This window comes from Callithrix jacchus, chromosome 1, assembly GCF_049354715.1.
Source record: "Callithrix jacchus isolate 240 chromosome 1, calJac240_pri, whole genome shotgun sequence".
Lineage (NCBI taxonomy): Eukaryota > Metazoa > Chordata > Mammalia > Primates > Cebidae > Callithrix > Callithrix jacchus.
In genome coordinates this window covers 94,791,303-94,814,560 of record NC_133502.1, presented here as the reverse complement: position 1 = coordinate 94,814,560, position 23,258 = coordinate 94,791,303, and the positions used below count along the sequence as shown (strand labels likewise).

At 40.1% G+C, this 23,258-nt stretch overlaps 1 protein-coding gene across 5 annotated transcripts in view; it reads left to right on the top strand.

Moving 5' to 3' along the window:
* MAMDC2 (MAM domain containing 2) overlaps positions 1-23,258 on the top strand; it is a 187,092-nt gene that overhangs the window by 14,962 nt on the left and 148,872 nt on the right. The window contains exon 3 of one of the 5 annotated variants that reach the window (XM_035302699.3): positions 17,131-17,313. The exons of the other annotated variants lie outside the window; for them this stretch is intronic. The gene's annotated coding sequence lies outside the window, so the exon portion shown is untranslated. The remainder of the gene's footprint in view (positions 1-17,130; positions 17,314-23,258) is intronic. 5 annotated transcript variants of the gene reach the window in all.

Genomic DNA, 23,258 nt, shown 5'->3' with positions numbered 1-23,258 from the left:
TCTTTATTCTATTACTCTTATCAGAATGGTAATGTTTCTATACAGTCCTGTGATATATTATAACTTCGCTAGATGCTTAGAGAAGTTTCCATTCCTTATTTGAAAAACTTTTGCCTCACTGCCAAGGAGAGCTGAAGTGTTATTTGGGGCTGTGCTTATAATGAGGATGACTTTAATATGCTTTTGCTTCAGTGAGGAGCTGACTCCTTCGTTTACCAATATTTTATGACCAAAACCATCTAATCCAAAACTATAACTCAGGAAGTTTTCTGAGTGTCTACAAATTTCTTCTATTTCTGTGACTTTATTGAAAGTGAATAATAGGGTAGACTGTTGGAGAATTTTCTTTTGAAGTCTGTTTTGATCCTATATTAGCCAACTTTAAAGTATAAGCTTTATGGAAAGAAACTCTGGTTTTCCATTACAAATCCTGAAAACTGGCAAGAGGCATCTCAGATCACACTGTTGTTTCTAAAAATCTTTTTTTCTCTTTCACAAATTTTGATGAGGAACATGTGAGTTAAACTTTAGTATCTTTGTTGTCAACATAAAATAGTTAAACTACTTGCACATGGTTCTGTACTGAATATAATACAAAATGAGTGATGTTGGGGATAACATATCTAAGGATGCATTGTATTGGCACAAGATGTGATTCATTTTCTCTTGGGCCTGTGGACTAGGACTTATACTACTTGCTTTAAAGCAGAAGTCCCAACCTCCAGGCCATAGACAGGTACCAGTCTACTAGAAACCCAGCCACACAGCAGGAGGTGAGCAGCTGACAAGCAAGCGAGGCTTCAGCTGTATTTACAGCCACTCCCTATCACTCACATTGCCGCCTGAGCTCCACCTCCTACAAGATCAGCAGTGGCAGCTCTCATAGGAGTGTGACTGCTACATAAACTGCATGCAAGGGTTGCATGCTCCTTATGAGAATCTAACACCTGATGATCTGTCAGTGCCTCCCATCACCCTAGCTGCAACTTTCTAGTTGCAGAAAAAAAAAAGCTCAGGGCTCCCACTGGTTCTACATTATGGTGAATTGTATAATCATTTCACTATATATTGGAATGAATAATAATGGAAATAAAGTACACAATAAATACAATGTGCTTGAGTCATCCTGAAACCGTCCTCCCACCCCCTGGTTTGTTGAAAAATCATCTTCCACAAAACCAGTCCCTGGTGCCAAAAAGGTTGGAGACTGTTGCTTTAAAGTATATTGAATTCAAAAGAAAATTCTGCTAACTGTCAAAAGTCAATGCCAGGTTTTTAGACCATCCTCTATTAAAGGACATATCGATAATTACCAATCATGTATTTCTGTTATCAAGTTTGATCCAAATGGCCCTCTTGCTTATCAAGTATGCTCTTATGCAGCTTTTGAGAGAGGATGAGGGTGATCTATTTGTGTAACAGCTGAAAGCAGACAGCTCAGTTGCCTCCAAATATTCCTCAAGCCTCCTCTTCTCTCCACAAACTCAGCTACTTACAATAAAAACTGCTAGAAGATGAAAAGGGTGCAAAATGGTTTATATTTTTAATTAACCCCTTTAATTTGTCACAGTGGTTATTAGGAAGTCATTTGTATTTGGGGATCATATTCCTGTCATAAAATAAGTTTGGACACATTTATGAGCGATCTCTTGCTGAATACAGTATTAGCCTACTCGTCTAAGAATTCTTAGAAAATTAATTCGTCTTGGAAAAATAGATATTTGCCATTTCCATCCTAATGTGCAGTGAATTACAGTTATGCACAAAAGGCTTGGGATTTTAGACTTAAGTGATTAAAGGACTTTTCCTTGGAGACATTGACAAAGGAAAAAGCCTGGAGAGTGAGCATCTGGGATTCAGTTTTATTCTCCTTTTAAGTTTCCATCACCAACCACCAGGTGTGCTGCAGAAGGACTTGCCATCAAGGTACCCTCAGCTGGGAGCAAGGATGATGCCTTGGATGTTTTATTTAAATATTTGAAAGTGAGTACCTTGATAATCACTTGAAAATTTTTATCCTTAGATTTTATTTCAGAGTTGCTAAAGATAAGCTCAGAGACCAAAGTGACATTTGCAGGCATTTACAGAGCAGTGAGTGGGCATGTTGGCATTGAACTTGAAGATTCAATAGGAATATGAATAATGACAATTATTTTATTGAACATTTGAGCAGTTATCACCAAACCATGTGCTAAGTACATGACATGCATCATCTCATTTAATTCTTATAATCCCCCAATGAGGAAGATGCTCTTTACATATGAAAAAACTGGGATTTAAATTTTTTTTAACATTCCCAAAGTTATAGAGCCAGTTATTAATGCAGCCTGGATTTTAACCTAGGTTTATCTCCAAAGACTAAGAACATAACTATTCTGCTTTGTTGCTTCTCTGTTTACATTCTCTCTTGACATGGACTTAAAAGGTCCTTGTGATAGACATAATAGTAGTTATATAATGGCTAACCCATATGAAGTGATATCTTTTGGGTATATGTTCTCAGCGTTTTATATTACTAATTAGTTTGACCCTCCCAAGGGCCTGGTGAGGGTGAGTCCTATTTTTATCCCTATTTTATGGTTGAGTAAAATGAGGCAGACAGAAAACTGCAGGTCTTTAAGATCCGGGCTGTATTTTGTAACAGATTCCTTGGCTCCTGCCTGCCTTCTGTGAGGGACACAGGAATTGCAACATTCATTTCTTTTCCACTGCACTTTGAGGCAACAAACTTTTCTACTTGAGTTCTGATGTGTGTGACTAAGGGAAGCATGTAAAAACATTACTTCTCCTAGATTCTCCCATACACAGGGAGAATTGAATTCATATTTGAGGAAATTAATTCTAACTTGAGAAAATTTGAAATCAATCATTTTCTTTAGATATGGCACAGAGCCCTGGAGCAACAAGAATTTTCTGCTTGTTTCCAAGTTCCAAATGAGATTAGCTTGAGAACTCCTGTGAGAGTCTCACACTCAGAGAATCCCCATGACTGCCCTACATTCTCTGGACAAATTCCAGTAGAGCTATGTTTCTTGATCATCTTGATGGGCTTGTTTTGAAAATGAGTAAAGTATCCTTATGCAAAGAAAAATGAGAAATGTAATATTTGCCTGCTTGGGTTATACAAGAAGGCGTATGAACTCAAGCTGGTAGGAATGTTAAGCAGGAAACACCACAGAAGCCTGAAAACAATGAAAATCCTTCAACTTTGGAATAAAGGTAGAGGCGTGAGATCAGTCTTCCGTCTTTCCATCCTGTAGTGGGCAATGCCTCTTGACTCATGGCATACAAGCATGCATCTCTCTTTTAATTCTTACAACCCAGTGAGGAAGGTACTCTTTACAACGAAGAAACTAGGGTTCAGAAAGTTTGTTTTAACATTTCCAGAGTTCCTTCTATGGGACATGAACATGTGCATTAGGAAACCATAGGAGAATAAGGGCCTGTGTTCTATTACTCCTTCTTGTTAAGCTCGTCTTTCATGACCCCCTCCCCTCTTTCCTCCTCCCGTTGGCTCTTGGTTCTTTATGACTTGCTCTCCTAAGCCTAGAACAAGTTCTTTCCTCACTCATTCGGGTAACCTAGTGCCATTATCACAAAACCAATTACCTGTTCCACACTTCAAAGACAGTTTCAGTCAAGTACACGTTGAGAGAAAGGTTCTACAACATTCAGTTCTTTTTGGCCTCAATCCTTGAAGAATAGATTTCTTCATAGTTTTTTTTCGATAGATAGTGTAATGGCTGATGGCTGTGTGAGGATCTAGTAGAGGCTAAGGGGCCGAGATGAAAGGATATGTTCTTGTGAAACCAACACTGCCACACCCAAATACTCAATTCATGAGCTCCCTTGGCTGGAGCTCAGTGCACTTGATTCACTGATGAATGAAACAGGTAAGGGTGTGCACTAGTGCCGTTTCCTATGCATGTCTGGAACCCTCTTCCTTTAGACCTTCACACAGCATTCTCTGTCTCTTCATTTAAGCCTCGGTTGAAACGTTGACTTCTCTCCTGAGCTTAGATAGATCTTCAATTCAGCCTTCTTCACAGTCACCTGATTGTAATTCTCTCACTAGCACATTGGCACTCTGATATTTTTCTTGTGGATTTAATTACTTGTTCATTGTCTATCAATCCTATTAAACTCTAAGCTTTATATTTATTGCCTATGAACTCTGTTAAACTCTAAGCAAAGAATCTCTCTCAGTTGTGTCACCAGATTCTCCTGTGCCCAACACAGTGTCTGGCACTGGAGAGATAAGCAGAATATGTTTGATGAATGGATGAATGAATCTTAGTCCCTATGGCAGTTCAGCCCTAGAAATCTACGAAGGCTGGCACCTTGTCAGGCTTTTTTAAATGAAAAGAAATACCAGATGAGCCTGAGCATCATGGAGACTTCCTCCATAAGTGATAGGCTTCCCTGAGGGATGTATCTAGGCAGAAGCAGTGAATAGAAAAGATGAATTTTTCCAGTTATGCTTTCATTCTGTTGTTGTGACACCCCCAACTGCCTTTGTCTGCTGGTTTGAGTGAGTGTTCCACTGAGAAAATGGAGATTTATTTCCCAGAAAGAGGATAGCATTTTCTCATTTTGACAAATCTAGAAAGCAATTCCTGCAGCAAGGAAAAGATATATAACATGTAGACGCTAAATTCTAAGACATTGCTCAGTCATGAGTAAGAACGGGTGTGTGTGTATGTGTGTGTGTCTGTCTGTCTGTCTGTCTGTGTGTGTCAGAGAGAGAGAGAGACGGAGGGAGGCGGGGAGAGAGAAAGAGAGAGAGAAATCTTTAACTAGTCTGTGGCTAGGTCTTCTCAGTTCCAGATATTGAATTAGTTGAATGAATTATGCAAACAATTGTCTTAATTCACTTCCCTTCCCCTAAGATAAGCCACTAATACCTGGAACCCATCAAGGTTCTCAAACTCCAGATGACATGGAAAACCCTCTTATCAACATGAATTTTTCTTTTAGGATCCCAAATGACACAGAACTCAGTGTGGCACTACCAAATCCAGTGGGAAAAAGAAAGCCAATGAACAGATGTGAGTGGCTGGCCCTATTTTCCATGCATCCTTAAGCAAATGCACAGTATCTTGCATTCCCATACCTGCCTCTCTCTGGAGGTGTGGGATAGCCAGTATCACAACCAAGGGTTTAGATCTGTGTTCCCCAGGCCCACTTAAATAGAACCATGGCTACCAATGACTGCCACTTATCATGGGACTCTACAATTTTTGCACATTTTACCTTGGTTCACAGAACCACCCTCTGAGGTGAGTGACATTCCTCCTAGTTCACAAATGAGGAAGCAGAAATCTCTGGTGTTTAAGTGGTGTCTACCTGATGTTACACAGCTAGAAGTGGCAAGGCTGGTGTGGGAAGTCTTGTCATGGTTCTATTCTGCCTCCTGAAGCACTGACATTATTTTCAGATCCCTCTTAAAGTATTTAACCACTCTTTCACTGTATTAGTATTCTTTCAGAACACATCTTTCCCCTTCTATTAGGCTCTAGAGGTTGGCATCCATACCTCTTCCTTCTCTTCATCCCCTGTAGGTCTTAGTGAAATGCTCTGCACATAACAAGCCAGGAACTGGACTAAGGTGTGGAAAATGAGGCATTCTCCTTAGATGCAAATTTTAAGATGGTGCCGAAAATCTAGTAGTCAAACAATATTTTAACACACTATTTAAAAACGCAAAATTAATGTAAAAATTCCATAATGAGCAAAATAGCAAAATTTTAAATGAAGACAGAGATAGTTTCTGATCCTGCAGCTGGTTCACCTTAGTCCCAGTTCTGTAAGAAGCACTGAAAACTTGTTGAATGTATAGGTTGTAGAATTGGTGTTTCGCTCTTGTAAGCTAAACATATGATTAAGTATCCAGTAAAATGCTGCATTCAGAACCCGCAGATGAATCAGGTGGACTGAAGTCCTTGGCCTTTCCCGCTGTCCATCTGACCACAAAGATGTTGATTCAGCTCTAATGGAATCCAGCTGTAATGGGATGCAGCTGTAATGGTCATGCCCAAGCCTTGAAAAATGGCCAGAGTCCAGCTTCCCTACCAGCCTTAGCAGCAGTCTACCCAATAGGGGGAGTTAACTTAACAGAAGTTTAAATTAAAAACTGCCATTGGTTGTCTAAGATTTTGAAATTTCTATGTTTGTGTTTTCATTTTGTTATTTTTCCTCCTTTCTTGATATATTTTTACTTTCAAGAAATCCGAGTAGTTGTTTTGGAAGGATAGACTGATAGACGCATATGATGTACATACACACACATATACTATTTCTTTCTATGTTTATCCATGTCTCCTCTACCATTCCTGGCCTTCCACCAGAGCTGGAGAGACAATAGTAACTCAATATTTTTGACTTATTAATTGAAGGATTGTAGGAGATGAGCCATAGGAAAAAGAATAGTATTTTTTTCTAAGTTTGAGCGTATTAAATCTCTATCTAAGTTACTATGCTTTAGAGCTAACAAAAAGGTTTATAACAAACAGATTACATCGGCAGGTCTAATTTGCTTTCATTTAAACCCATTTTTCCACGCTGTTTTCATTGTTTGTATGTGGGACATTACTCAGCCAGATGAGGGAATCTGTAAGTGGAATGGACTCACACTGTTGTTCCCAATAACATTTAGTAAAACAGAAATCCTGGGTCCAAGTGTGCATTGCGCAGCTTCTCCTCTCAACAAACACATTCAATTGCAGAACAAATCAACACTTTTATGGGAACTTGAGTCTTTCCCCGAAGACATTTCTCCCCAGAGTCAACAGAATTAAAATAAAGGAAACAAGCTTCAAGTCCACAAGCTGTCAGACTGACTAGAAGCTGAGTTAGAGACAAGAGAAGCCCTCATGGTATAACAGCCAGGAACTGGGCAGAAGCGTTTTTTCTTCTTTCCTGTAAGTGTGGCCTCCTTAACTGGAGCAGCAGAGTTGGAGCTCTGGGTCTGGCTGTTGAAGAGAAGGAGCTATTTCCATCAGAATAAATTATTCTACTGCCTAAGCATACTCTTCCTAAATAGGCACAATCTAGAAAAACTTAGCAGTTTTGAACAAAACCAGATTTTTTTATTCATTCGACAAATATCTACTGAGCATCTTCAGATGCCAGGCACTGGGAACTCAACAGAGAGCAAAATGATAGTATCTGTCTCACATGGAGCCTGGGTTATGGTGAGGGGAACTTAAGATAAATGAATAGGTGTAATTCTAGCACTTTGGGAAGCCAAGGTAGGTAGATCACCTGAGGTCAGGAGTTCAAGAGCACCCTGACCAACGTGGTGAAATGTTGATCTATACCGAAAATATAAAAAGCACCCAGGTGTGGTGGCAGGTGCCTGTAGTCCAAGCTATTCAGGAGCTGAGGCAGCACTTGAACTTGGGAGGCAGAGGCTGCAGTGAGCCACTGTACTCCAGCCTGGCCAACAGAATGAGATTCTGTCTCAAAAGAAAAAAAAAAAAATGACTAGGCAAACAACAGTAGGATGTGCCAGGTGGTACAAGTTTCATGAAGATGGAGAGAAATACGACAGCAAAAGGATAGCTGTTTTGACTCAGGTGGGCAGAAAAAGACTCTAAAGAGCAAAGTGTTGAGCAGAGGCCTGAATGAGAGATGGAGTACACATAGCTCATGATGTACATGTCCTCATTTATCTTTGTAGTGCCTCATCCAATACTGGGTGCATAGTGATGCTTGGGAAATATGTATTGAATAAGTAAATAAAAAAATATATAAGAAAGGTCTTTACTACTATATTTCAGAACTAAGTATTTACATAGCCATCTTTTGAAAATAATGTTAAATTTACCTTATAACTTAATGTCTCTTCATTTACCATTAGATGTTAAAAGATAAAACAAGAAAGTGATAATAGTATTCTTAAGAGTTATCACTGGAGCCTACTTTGTGCCATACACTTGCTAAGCACTTTATTTTTTATTGTACTTTAGGTTCTGGGGTACATGGGCAGAAAATGCAGGATTGTTGCATAGGTACACACATGGCAATGTGGTTTGCTGCCTCCATCCCCCCGCCACCTATATCTGGCATTTCTCCCCATGTTATCCCTCCCTAACCTCCCTACCCCCTGCTGTCCCTCCCTTAGTGCCCCCTCAACAGACCCCAGTGTGTGATGCTCCCCTCCCTGTGTCCATGTGTTCTCATTGTTCAACACCCGTCTATGAGTGAGAACATGTGGTGTTTGATTTTCTGTTCTTGTCAGTTTGCTGAAAATGATGGTTTCCAGATTCATCTATGTCCCTACAAAGGACACACACTCATCACTTTTTATGGCTGCATAGTATTCCATGGTGTATATGTGCCATATTTTCCTTGTCCAGTCTATCACTGATGGGCATTTGGGTTGATTCCAAGTCTTTGCTGTTGTAAACAGTTAGGCACTTTATTTTAATTACTTCTAATTTGTCAAACAGATTATAAGCCTGTAACTTGGTATTATTATTATAGTTCCCATTTTACGGATAAGAAAATTGAGGCTTAAATCAGCTGCCTGAAGTGTATGTTTTTAAATATTGCATCTGGCATTTGTATTCAAGTGGGCTTCATTTCAAAGCCTGCTATCTTGTCAGTGTGCCACTGATTAAAGGGAAGCCACCTGAAAAAATAAAAATGCTGAGAAAGATCTTTATTGATTTTTGCTGAGTTACAAAGGGATAAGCATTCTTTAAGAAAGTAAGTATATGAAGGACAAATCAAATATGCTTCTCACATCACTACTGACAATAAGAAAACCTTTTCCTTATAAAAATGATGCATATATATAATAATTTTAAAACAACATAAGGATATATGAAGTAATTTTTTTTTATTTCCATAGGTTACTGGGGACAGGTGGTAACTGGTTGCAAGACTAAGTTCTTTAGTGGTGATTTGTGAAATTTTGGTATCACCTGAGCAGTATACACTGGACCTAATTTGTGGTCTTTTATTCCTCACCCTTTCCACCCTTTGATGGATTACACATGTGAGCATGTATAATCCATCTTTAGGAAACAGCTTTTACAAGCAATTTTCTGTTTCTATCCATGCCAGGTGCCTCCAACTTCCTAAATAGCAATAATTTTGCTGCATAACACATCTAAATGAAGAACTATAGAATGTTTATGCTGGAAGGTACTCCAAAGGCCTCTGGGCAGACTCTCCAGTTGTCTAATGAGGAAACTGAGATCCCAGAGAGTCAAATGACTTGTGTAAGGTAACACAGTCCAGAGAGCAATCAGCAGCCACTCAGCAAGAAACCTGGGTCAGTAGTGTCTATATAACCTCATGCTACAAAACAAAACAAAGCAAAGTGAAATCAAGAAAATGCTGAGCCATTGTAACCTAAGTGAAAACAACATTCAGGAGCTTCATGTGAATTAATATGTAGGGTAAATACTTATGGCTGCATCTGTCTATATGAAATACAATGAATAAATCAGCAAAATTTCCCTCTATTAAAATCACACTGGAGAAATGATTAACAGGGATTATGAGCTACTTATCCAAAAACCATGTGTATCAGCTTTCTAAATCCCGAGGGCAAGTGTGAAAGAGAATCTTATTACTGAGAACTCATTTTGTCTTTGAAAAGGTGTTTTGTGGTGAACATTCTAATACATTCGATTTATCCATACTTACAGGATTTGCTATTTATGTTGCACAAAATGTCAAGTATTAAAATATATTTCAGTGTCCTGTCCAGAAAATCAAGAGTTTTGATGACTACTAATCTATCTTTCTGTAAATATTTGGGTTTAAAATAGTATTGTAGTCTATTTTAAATGGCTTTCCTTTAGGGAATGGAAAAAGCACATTACTATTCTGGTGCTTTGAAAAATCCTAATTGGCAAAATGATGTAATTTTCATCTAAGAGAATAAACTGATCCAAGATGGCTGATCGCTAACATCTCGGGATTGCAGCTCCCAGTGAAAGCACAGAGAACAAGAGGATGCCACACTTTCAGACAAATTTTTGTCACTCACGGACCAGAAGATTCCCAGTGGAGGAGCCCCATGGGTCACCAGCACGACTCTTGTGGCTGGCGCAGCAGTTTTGCCAGCACCTTGGCGCAGTGGCTCTTGGTGCAGAGTAAACGGGACTGGTTCCCCTTCTGACCGACGTTTGGAGGTCCGGGAAGGCAGAGTCGCCTATTACGGACTCAAGAAGGAAGCCAGACTGGAGTTTCCCAGGCAGAGAAGCACTATCAGTCTTGGCGCTGCTGTTTTGGCCATCGCAGTGGGTTGCTCAGATTTTGGCCCTGGGAATTAACAACTTGGACGTCCACTCAGAGAGCTAATTTGAAAGTTGGTAATTACAAAGACGACAGGTGGATACATTTACAATGATGGGAAGAAACCAGTGTAAAAAGGCTGAGAATACTCAAAATCAGAATGCCTCTCTAAAGAGGATCACAGTTCCTCATCAACAAGGGAACAAGGCTTGATGGAGAATGAGTGCATTCCGTTAACAGAATCAGGCTTCAGAAGGTGGATAATAAGAAACTTCTGTGAGTTAAAAGAACATGTTGTAGCCCAATGTAAAGAAACTAAGAGCTTTGAAAAAAGGTTTGACAAAATCCTAATGAGTATAAACAATTTAAAGAGGAATATAAGTGAATTAATGGAACTGAAGAATACAATATGGGAACTCTGAGAAGTATGCACAGGTTTAAACACTCAAATTGATCAAGCAGAAGAAAGGATATCAGAGGTCAAAGTCCAACTTAATGAAATAAAACGAGAAGACAAGAATAGAGAAAAAAAGATAAAAAGGAATGAGCAAAGTCTCCAAGAAATATGGGACTATGTGAAAAGACCAAATTTATGTTTGATAGGTGTACCTGAATGCGACAGAGAGAATGAATCCAAGCTGGAACATATTCTTCAGGATATTATTCAGGAAAACTTTCCCAACCTAGCAAAGCAGGACAATATTCAACCCCAGGTAATACAGAGAACACCACCAAGATATTCCTTAAGAAGAGCAACCCCAAGGCACATAATCATTAGATTCACCAGGATTGAAATGAAGGAGAAAATACTAAGGGCAGCCAGAGAGAAAGGTCAGGTTACCCACAAAGGCAAGCCTATCAGACTTACAGCAGATCTCTCAGCAGAAACTCTACAAGCCAGAAGAGAGTGGGGGCCAATATTCAACATCCTCAAAGAACAGAACTTTCAGCCCAGAATTTCATATCCAGCCAAACTAAGCTTCACAACTGAAGGAAAAATAAAATCTTTTATGAACAAGCAAGTACTCAGAGATTTTATTACCACCAGGCCTGCTTTACAAGAGCTTCTGAAAGAAACATTACACATAGAAAGCAACAACCAGTATTAGCCTTTCTAAAAATATACCAAAAAGTAAAAAGCATCAGCATAAAGAAGAATTTACATCAACAAATGGATAAAACAGCTAGTTAACATCAAATGGCAGTAATCCTAAATTTCAATCAACTAAATCCCCCAGTCAAAAGATACAGTCAAAACCCAACGGTATACTACATCCAGACCCATTTCACATGCAAGGATACACAAAGACTCAAAACAAAGGGATGGAGAAAGAATTACCAACCAAATGGAGAGCAAAAATAAGTAAATAAAAAGCAGGATTTGCAATTCTCACATCCGATAAAATAGATTTTAAAGCAACAAAGATATAGTGGTAAAAGGATCAATGCAACAATAAGAGCTAACGATCCTAACACCCAGATACATAAGACCTATAAAGAGACTTAGACTCAACGAGACAGAAAACTAATAAGGATATCCAGGACTTGAACTCAGATCCGGAACAAGTAAACTTAATAAGTATTTATAGAGCTCTCCACTTTAAATACACAAAATATACATTCTTGTCAATACCACATCACACCTACTCATAGTAGAATAAAGCAACATTTCCATTCTCTCTCCCTCTTTTTCCTCTTTCTTCCTCTTCTTCACTCCTTTTTTTTATTATTTCCTTCTCTCCTTGAAAAAAAAAAATGAAATCTGGGGACCTGGCTGGAGTGGGCATGGGGTGTGGTTGAAGCCAGGGTCACTTGGCAGGGATGGATGGAGCTGCAGACTCCCTCCTGAGTGGGTTGTACCAGTCATGTCACTGAGCCCTTGTACTGCACTCTGCATCCTGGAGCAAATCAATCCTCCAGCAACCCCAGAAGAAGGGATGCCAGATGGGGAAACAGGTTTAGAGAGGTTAAGCAGCATACCAAGTCACATTGTTATTAAGAAGGTATAATTGTTTTTGAGGAAAAAAAAAAGAATAAACTGTCTCATTCAAGCATGAGTCAGAGCCCCACCACCTTTTTTTGTTTGTTTGTTTGTTTGTTTAATACATGGAGGCCCCTTAAAGTTAAGATAAGGCAGAAACTATGTAAAATTATGAAGTTGCATTTTGGTAGAAAACGTGTACTCCAATCCCTAGCCTGGTCATTGGGTTGAGATACTGAGTGGTATACACTGTGTTTCTAGCAAAATTATTTCACAATTTCATTCATTACTTTTGTAATAATTTCCAGAGCTCATGATTCTTACATTAATTACATAGCCCTAATGAGCATTTTCCCATTGTTTTTTTACCCTCCTATTCCTTGTATGTTTGCAGAAGTGTTAGTGGAAGTCAAATGTTGTTCTTGAGCAAGTTTGCTTATTTAGTCATTTTTCCTTTCCAGAGAATCTATTGATAACCACAGTATTTCAGGCCACAATGTAGGGACTGGGATATAGTAGTGAATGAAACAAAGTTCTGACTCTCATGGAACTTGCATTCTGGTAAGGCGAAACATGACATTCATAAACACATAATCATACACGGTATCATGTCCTGTGAAAAAATTAGGGTAAGCAGATGGGCGTAATGGAAGATTGGGGCAGTTCAGAAAGACCTCTGTCACAGCTCAGCAGAGCCCCAAGGGAAATGGGGCAACAAGCCATGATACTCTCCTCGAACAAAGTGCTCCAGGCAAAGGGGAAAGCAAGGGCAAAATCCCTGAGGAAAGAGGGTGCTTGATGAATATGAAGAACCATCAAGAAGCCAGTGTGCCTGGAACAAAGTGAACGGGAGCGGGACAGAGTGGTAGAAAATGAAGCAAGAGGTAGCTGGGCCAGAGCACTTAGGGACTAACAGGATTTACCTGAATAAGTGGGAATGGGATGACTTTGAGAAGAAGGCAGCCATATCTCTCTTCCTTTTAGAAGAATCACGCAGGCTGATGTAGGTAGTATACTGTGCATGGGTAAGGGAGAAGTAGGGGGCAGCTAGAGGTTACAGTTCAGACAAGATCATGGTGGCTTAGGAATGGTTACTGCAGGGCCATGGTGTTTGATGGTACAGGTTGTTCGCTACCCAAAGGCAGCTGGCTTTTCTCATCAAGCCAGGGGTCGTGCCAGGAAAAAAAAAAAAAAAAAAAAAAGTTGTCTTTTTCTAATTGGTATCCCAGAGTGGGGATTTTTCTACAATTCGTCTGTCTTTTGCTAAATTGCATGCTGGTGCTGAAAGTATGTACTAGCAATGGTGCTACTGGGTCACAGTAGAGATAAATGGGAAGTGGTCTCATTAGGGATATATTTAAAGAATAAAGCCAATGAGATTTGCTGATAAGGTGACACATAACCAATTAATAAAGTATTGAATTAAGTTCATCAATATCTGGCATCTCTGTCACTCCTCATCATTGCAGGTAGGTTCCCTAGAAGCAGAGCCCAAGGAGATTAGCATGCAGGAAGTTGATGAGAGGGTGCTCCTGGGATCAACACCCGAGGAAGAGAAAGGATGGAATCAGGAGTGGACAGAGGGAGAAATTGTGCTGCAATGTAACCTCAGTGAAGGCCCCAGCCTACTTCATGGATGTTCTGGCACTGGGAGGATACTTTGTGTTTTTCCAAGTCAGGAGAAAAGGGTCAAACCTTTATATACCTGTGTCTAGTATCCAGAAAAGGGCTGTGATCTTGGATATGCCAGCTGTTTTCACTGAAGGCATTCCCCAGAGAGGGCTGACCAGAGGAGGACTGCTTTCCAGTGGCTGTCCCACCACCTGGGGTAATAAGCTCTTCAGTCCTGAAGAGGGATCTGCAGCACAGCATCTCCATGTCCCATGGAGGGACACTTCCTGTCCCTCATCTGTGACATAGATATTGTCATGCTACTCTTTTCTGCCTGATTAGATACAGCTTCAGTAGATTTCCAGGCAGCTACCAATGGTCCCATCAAATGGCTGTGCAGTGAAATCCATTTGCCTTACACATTTTAGGAAAAAGATTACCCATATGCCGACCTTCAGCAAACTTGGAGTGTATGGGGCAAAAACTGTACAGCAAGCAAAAAGTAATCACTTCCAAGCTCTTTCATCTGAAAAGGAGCTCAGGTGATCCTAGGGACCAGTCATTAACTGGTATGGTCTCTAGGTGAGTTTATTGTCTAAGGATAGGATCTTTCAGTTTGATGATGTAAGTGGGAGATGCAGCTCTTTTGGATAATTTAAGAAAATCACTTTGTTTATGAGGAAAGCATCTCTTACACACTATTTCAAGCTGCAATAGGTCTGCCTACTGGTGTGGCCCACCAGTGTGGTGTCGCCATGACAGCTCCTCATTGAGACACTAGATCAGAGAAGCAGACCTCAGTGTACCACCTTGGGCAGCCCCATGCAGGTCTGAATGTGCTGAGCTGTGTGGTCTTATACAAGGACTTATCCTGTCTACATTTTATTTTCAACATCTTTAAAATGAAGAGAATCCCTAATCTGTGTATCTCATAAAGAATCCTGTGTGGCACAAATGAAGTCATTTGAGCTGATACAAATTATAAACTTTAAAACATGCTATAATTGTGAGCTGGTATAAGACTTATACAGAGAATCCAGAGACAAGTTAAGCTGGACAGTTTTGACATCTCAAAAGCATGAGAGACTGTAAAAATAGGGAAAATATTTATTTTAGTTAACTTGTGAAATAGGCAAAGGGGTATTTTGTGAGTATTCTGGGCACACATGCTACTTCTTAAAAGGCACAATAATGACTCTGGATCTAGGGCAACTTGTATTTGAGGCATAACCTAGAGCTGGGGATTCAGTGCAACAGCATTTACTGAGCACCTCCTCTATGGGTGTAGGGAGCACTGGGCTGGATAGGATTCAGTGACAGTGGAGGCATGGACCTTTTCTTCAAAAGATTAAAAGCCAGTAGATGACCAGGTACAGTGGCTCATGCCTGTAACCCAGCAATTTGGGAGGCCATATGGTGTGGATCACTTGAGGTCAGGAGTTTGAGACCAGCCTGGCCAACACAGCGAAACCTAGTCTCACTAAAAATGCAACACCACCACCACATTCGCTGGGCATGGTAGCAGGCACCTGTAATCCCAGGTACTTGGGAGGCTGAGGCAGGAGAATTGCTTGAACCCGGGAGGCAGAGGTTGCAGTGAGATCACACCACTGCATTCCAGCCTGAGTGACAGAGTGAGGATCTGTCCCAAACAAACAAACAAACAAACAAACAAATGCCAGTAGGGAACAGACAGACATCTAAATTCCAGGACGAATGTGATATGTGCAACAGGACAGATACAATCATGTCTCAAGGTCCAAAGAATGGAGAAGTTTATTAGGGGACAGAGGACAGCAGAAAAAAATTATTTAAAGAGGTAGAAGTTGCAATGCTGTAATGAATGGGTAAGATTTGAGTTAGGTAAAGCAAGACAGATATAATGCAAAGACTCAAAAATAGGTAACAAAATTTATTCAGTAAAAGAATGGTTCAATGTGATCACAGCAAACAACAATGTGGAAGAATTATCCTAGCTAACACGTATGGAGTGCTTACGGCATACTAAATACTATCCTAAGGACATTAAGGGTATTACTTCAGGTTGATCATAGTGGCCTTATGGGGTAGATAATATTGACCCCATTGGATGGATGAGCACAGAGAGCTTAAGTATATTGCACATGGTCACCCAGGATGTTCACTGGCAACAGCTGGAATCATGCTGGAGGAACCATTCTGGAGCCATAGAAGAAGATACAGTCACAGGCTAGGTGATATTGCATAAGGCAGAGAGGGACAGGGAGAAATACCCAGGCTCTTCCTTCAGCTCGCCAAACTCCTCCCTCCAGCCCTCCCACTGGCTGAGACATGCCTAGGAAACGTACCACCTGAAGGGGAAAAGGGAGGAACCAGCACCAGCACTGGCACTCTATCCCAACCCACTGGGGAAGTAATTATGGAGGAGCCAGTGGAACCAGGATGCAGAGAGTGAATTCTGGAGAGGTATATAGACAAAGGATAGCATTTGCTATTGCTTGGAAGGGGCAGAACCCAGCAGAAGGATTGTGCGTGCACAAGAGAGGAATAAGCTGAGGAATCCCTAGATTCGGCCTTGCCTTACAAATCCCCCGGACAGTACCTTCTGTTCCTGTCACAGATTTGTCATCTCGTGAGGCGTTTCAGTTTTATGTACACCAGAAGAGTTCTTATTATTGTTGTTCCTATTTTGTTTGTTTTTCTGTTACTCTCGTTGTAACCTGCCTGGTCAAGTGTGAAGAGCCACATGATTATTAATAGTCATTATATTTATGATAGCCACAGGTATTTTAAGTGTTTCCTGAATTATAGCATAACTTTCTTGTGCAGCTGTTGTCTCTGCCTGCTTTCTTGGCTAACAAAATATTAATATAACCCTCAGGAGCCTCAAAGTTTTTGTGGATCAAATAGCAAAGGCTTGTCATTATAAATACTTTACAGATGATAGGGTCAATAGCAAATTTTTGAACATGCATAGTGTTTGGATAATTTATTTAGAATAGGATACCTGATAAGATTTACCATTGAAAGCTACTTTGTTCCTTAATGGTAGGTAGAGGCTAAAAATAGTACAAATTTGTTTCAAAATAGAAAAGGGAAAAGGTTCCAACTTCTTCTCCATCCTGAGATGGAGAACTTTTTGAAGATGATTATCAATATTTAGCATTGGTCCCTATCCACACTTTAACACCTGGGAGGGAATGGCTTTTCTGGAACTTCTTGCTCTGAAGAGTTACAGGAAGAGTTGGAGAAGAATGTCAGGCAGAAACATTTGTTCTTTTGGTTGTTTTTGCCTTGTTTCCTAGGACATCGTTTTCATGTCAGCATGATCTTGGCTGAAGAAGAATTTATTCCTCTTGACATTTTCCTCAACTAAGAATAACAGTCTCAATGTGTCTCTTTGCAACCCTGCCTGAGACTGCTCCAAGATCCCTCTCAGAGGGAGGTGTTTGCAAAAGGGATGAGCTGAACTTTGGAAACAGTGTGGGGTGAGTGAGATTGTATTTTCACTATGCATTGTTAGAAACCAACATACCATGCAGGAGATTCACTAGTACCCAAATCCTTCCTTGGCCAGTAACTGTCGATTTCTGGAGCTTCCTAAGAAATAGCCACACACAAAATGGGCATGGGCCTGGCTGCTCCTTGGGAGGAGACAAAGCTATCTTCATCCTATGGAAGAGTGGCCTAGACCTTTTCACTCCAGGCATGTGGAAAGAGAAAAAGAAAAGGGCTAACCTCAGATGGCCTTACATACTTTTTAGCTTCACTGCTAAGAAAAGAAAATGTGGCTCAGTTCTTATCATCAGTTTGAGGAATGACCCTCTTTTTGGGAGAGTGGAGTTTCCTTATCTTAATCTGAGCTTATTCTTTGAAAGAAAAGTAAAGTAAGAGGTAGAAAGTTTGAGCCATCAGCTCTACAAAACCCCACTCATTGCAGTGAAGTATAAATATCCATAGGTGTCGAGCAGCATCCAGAAATTTGCATCATTGAAAGTGCATGGCACAAAAAAAAAAAAATAAAGTGCGTGGCTGAGCATATAGAGCATGTAGTAGGTGCTTGGTAACTTCCTACTGATTAAATGTTTGATTGATTAGAGAGACAAGAAGATCTTATAACAATATATTTTATCTATAATGTGGTCTTGTGGCCTGCGAATTGAGTACTGAATTATATTCAAACTTCAGTCCATTTTTGGTCCATCTTTATAGGTATTGATTTGTTATAGATCCTTGCCTACTGTACTTAGTGTCTTATCCCATTTCTTATTTGCCTACTTTCCTATATATGTTCTATAGCAGAATATATTTTTCTGCTATTTCTTTACTCAATTGTTTCCTCTCTCCTTTTAAAGTAAATATTTTAAATATAAAAATCACTAAAAATATTTCGATAAATAGTGTTGCTATTTGCAAGGCCTTCAAAAAATCATGATCAATTAAATATTTGCATATAAATGGTCATTTATTTATACTAACATTTTAATGCCAAATATCCACTACTCAACAGTCTGTAAACAGGAAATGACAAAGGATCTAGTGGAATTCCTGAACAGACAGTTTTCAGAAGGAGATTACTGGTCTACCAGAATGAGAGGCCTTTTTGTGCTGGTTTTGATAGAGTTAACTTGGGTTGTTTTGGGTTAGTAGTGTGTGCTTTACCATACGTTTTGACTATCTATTTCTTGTAAGGAAGACCAACTGTGAGATGATGGAAAACTTGAGAGCGGTACTATGTTTACTTAAGATGTCATCGTTTCCTTTCACGAACTAGAAAATTCCCTGATTGAAGAGTCCTGCTACCGCCCAAGGCTTCCAGAATTCAGAATTTACTCTGTTTTTTTTCCCATGCAATTAGAAATAATTAGCTAAGAAATCAAGCATGAATCATAACTCTAGGGTTTTGGCAAAAATATTTTTTATGATCTTCAGATTTCATAAGCTCGAAATGCCTGCTTATTTAACTTCTCTGCGCTGAATTGTCGTGTGCCTTACTTATCTGTCTGGACTGTTGCGAGGTTAATGGAGTCAGTGGAGACACAAAGAGTTTTGTGAACCTTAATGTTCAATGCATACATTAGGTGTTATTTTGATTCTTACTTATCAATAAGATAAAGCCAAAGACAGAATTTGCATCATACAGCCTTTGGGTAATTTTTTGCTTTTGCACTGGTTGAAAGCATTTCATTTGGAGAGTTGATGGGAGAGAGTATCAAGAGTCAGCAATTCCAGAGAGAAAGCACAAAGACAATTTTTTTTAAAAAAGATAGTAAGTTGCAGGGGCAGAGGGAGAGCACCCAAGCTTGGAGAAGATTAGTTATGAATAGATGAACAAAGGCTGAAGGAAGGGACCAACAATGAAATTGGTGTTTCTCTTTAATTTAAAAAGATTCTGGAAGCATATTACAAGTACATTACAAAATGCAATATGAATGAGGTACCTTGGGAGGCTGAATTTTCAAATTCAAATGTACAGTGTAAAAGCACCCTCGTTTACACTATTTGAGGAACTGCTCAGTATTTAAACCTCATCGAATTTACTAATGATCAGCTGCCAGCTAAATAGATGCCATCAATATGATGACTGACAATAATAATTTCAGATTTATTTGTTATTAGAAAGTCTTTAGTGTTTTGGTAATCTGGTGAAGGTAGAAGATTCTGACCCTCACCTAGTTTATCTAGGTGTAAAGAACACCGTATCATGTTTTCCTGCCCAGCAGAGTCACCTCAGCATAAAACCTTCTCATATAAATGTGGTCCACCATGACCGCCAGTCTCACTGTGAGCTGACTTATCTGCCTAAAGCCCAAGTTTCCAATGAATACACTTGTAGGTCTGGCTGAGGCCCCCTCCTCAAGGTAAGAACTCAAGAAGCCATACTGAATTCTAGTTCTTTCCAGTGTAGATTACAAATGCTCTTAATTTTAGAATGGTGATACTGCAATGGTAGTAGCTTTATGCTTGTCAACATTTTCTGTATACCAGCCATAACTCATTGAATCCTCACAACAAATCTGTGAGCTGGACAATGGTATTCATGTTATCCCCACTGACAGATGAGGAATTGGAGACACGGTGAAAAAGTTAAGTAACTTGCCCAGGCTATACTGAGTTGAATCTGAATCTAGGGAGTATGGATTCTTCACCATGAGGTTGTATTGTCTCTTTGAGCTAAGTAATTGTGTCTGTCACTACCATTTAAGAAAAGAAAAGCCTAAACAAAAGCTTGCACAAAAATTAAAGGCAAGAAAAGCACATTTTAAAAGAAAAGATGAAAACACGTTTTTCTTCTTTTTTTTTTCTTCTGTTTTGGAGACAGAGTCTTGCTCTATCCCCTAGCCGGGCTGGAGTTCAGTGGCGCCATCTCAGCTCACTGTAACCTCCACCTCCCAGGTTCAGGTGATTCTCCTGCCTCAGCCTCCTGAATGGCTGGGATTATAGGTATGTGCCACCACACTTGGCTAATTTTTGTATTTTTTAGTAGAGATGGGGTTCACCGTGTTGGCCAGGCTGGTCTCAACCCCTGACCTCAAGTGATCCACCCACCTCAGCCTCCCAAAGTGCTGGGATTAGAGGTGTGAACCACTAAACACAGCCTATTCTATTTAAGACACAACAGAGATTTGTGTAAGGAAATGACAAATAGGCAGTGCGAGTAAAGCTTACATATCTGCAAATGTGTTTCCAAGATTAAGGATCTGAAAGTACGTGGTTTAAAAGGAAGAAAGCTCTAATAAGCCAAGTTTGTTTTAATTTGTGGTACTTGTACATCTTGTACCTGAAGAGCACTGAATGTTTATTTTTTTTAAAAGGTTCCTAGTTGTTTTAAAAACAAAACAAAACCAAGGGCTGTTGTAGTGGCTAATTCATCCCAAAAGTAAATTCTTGTGGGAGTGAACTCACTTTATCTTGTCCAGATTCCTGGATGGTCACTTCAAATGTCAATATGATCTCTGCAGCTTGGATATTTCTCCTTAAGCTACTAAAGGGATTCATGAACTCTGGCTTTTGGCCAAGGACATTGAAAAGACTAGTTGGAAAAAAACTATTCTGCAGTGATTTATAGGCAGTGTGCTAGCAGCTTTCAAATAATGTGAATCATATACAGATCCTAGCAACTTTCAAATAGTGAGGAAGTGGAAGTGGTGGATGGTGCTGGTATAAACCATGAATCTCATCTCACCAAGACCAGTGCTGTGAAGGAAGGGATTAGAATTTCTCTCCTGGCCTGGCCACAAGCCTCTTCTCTCATCATTTCAGTCCTGATGGTGTCTTAGCCATGTTGTTCTCTTCTACATCTTACATTGATCTTAGCAGTGCCTGTGATTACTTCAACATGTAAACAGCCAAAGAGAACTCTGTCTGCAGCTGTTCAAAGCTCTGTCCTCACAGCCATATTTCTTAAACTCTTGGGGTCATGGGACTTTTGAGAATCTGATGAAAGGCATAGATTCTCTCCGCAGAAAAACAGACACTTAATAGTTTTTGTATGATGTCATGAACCTCTGGAATCAAACCCTAGACCCCAGGGTAAGAACCCTAGCCTTAGTAGCTTTAAAAGAAAGGATGCTGTTTGGCATCCAGGCTCCTTCTAACTCATACTTAGCCATTCCTAAGTGTGTCCTTTATCCTCATGGTCTCAGGCAGTGGCAAATTCTCCATCTATTATGAATGTACTTCAGGCAGGAAGCTGGAAGGTAAAGATAATTTTTAAGGGCACTTCCTAAAAGTTGCACATAAAACTTATGCAACCTTTAAGGTTCCATGGGCATGTGACTGCTTAAAAGCAGATAGTGAAGCTATTTTGAAATTCTTAATAAATGTGTGCTTGGGTCTGTTCTGTAAGTGAAATCCAAGGGGATAATGGGGCATGTGCAAACAAAGTGGGCAACACCGTGAGGGTAAGTGACTCTCACCTGGACGCCTCACGTGTCCCAGTGTGCAGAGGCTGCAGCACCCTTAAAGGTTGCTGTCCGCAGGGGGCTGGGGCAGCAACATAGTAGGAAGAGGAGATGCCGGACTTGACTTCCCGCCTTCCACCAGGGCACTGAATACGGGGCTGGCATGTAGCAGGACAGGGAACTCCAGAGGCTGTGTTTCACTGAGTCACCAGAATGAGCGACTCCAATTGCCTGACAAGTGTCTGTGCACCTAAGGGAGCAACATAAAATAGCAAATAAAAATAATCACGACAGGTCAAGAGAAGATTCTGGAAGAAACGAAAAAGCTTTATATTTAATACCATTAACAGAACCGTTTTCCTGCTTTTTCAGCAAAGAGCTCTGCATTTTCTTTTTGCACGGACCCTTTGAATTATGTAGCCTGTCTTGCTCTCTCTCACTGGCCAGCCACAAAGAGCTGCAAAGAACGCTGAAAAATAGAGTGTTTATTCTGTTGGATGTGCCCAGCCAAAAATCAGGAGTTCTGTTTCCATGGAAGATGGGGAAAATGGATATTGAGGTTCATAGCTAGCAGTTTCCACCATATAAGAAAACACTTTAAAAATAATTACCAAGTTCAAACTGCCTTGAAGAATGTAAAAAAAATAATTACCAAGGACCACCCATTATTGAAAGTATTTACAATATTTAGCTCACTGAATCCTAAAAGGATTAATACTGTTAGCCCTGGTTTGCAGACAAAAAACCAGCAAAGAGAGATGAAGTAACTTGCCCTAAAGCAGACATCTAGCAAGCAATGCAGCCAGGGTTCAAACCTGGGCAGTGAGGATTTCAAATCCAAGACTCTAACCCCTGCACAGCACTGCCTTTACAGCTCAGCCTGCAAAACCCACATCTGTGATATGCCAGGGATGTTCTAGCCTTCTGAATGTCTTATAAAAACATTGGTCATAAAATCACCTGCACCAGAATCGCTACAATATTTGTTTAAAATGCAGTTTCCTGGGCTCTAAGCCAGACCACCAGATCAGAATATCTGCGGGTGGATTATAAGAATCTTCATTTTTTTTTTAAATTTTTTATTGGATTTTAGGTTTTGGGGTACATGAGCAGAGCATGTAAGACAGTTGCGTAGGAACACACATGGCAGTGTGCTTTTCTTTCCTTTTCCCCTTCACCCACATTTGGCATTTCTCCCCAGGCTATCCCTCCCCACCTCCCCCTCCCACTGACCCTCCCCTTTTCCCACCAATAGACCCCAGTGTTTAGTACTCCCCTTTCTGTGTCCATGTGTTCTCATTTTTCATCACCCGCCTATGAGTGAGAATATGCGGTGTTTCATTTTCTGTTCTTGTGTCAGTTTGCTGAGGATGACGTTCTCCAGATTCATCCATGTCCCTACAAACGACACAGACTCATAATTTCTGATTGCTGCATAATATTCCATGGTGTATATGTGCCACATTTTTCCAATCCAGTCTATTATCAATGGGCATTTTGGTTGGTTCCAGGTCTTTGCTATTGTAAAC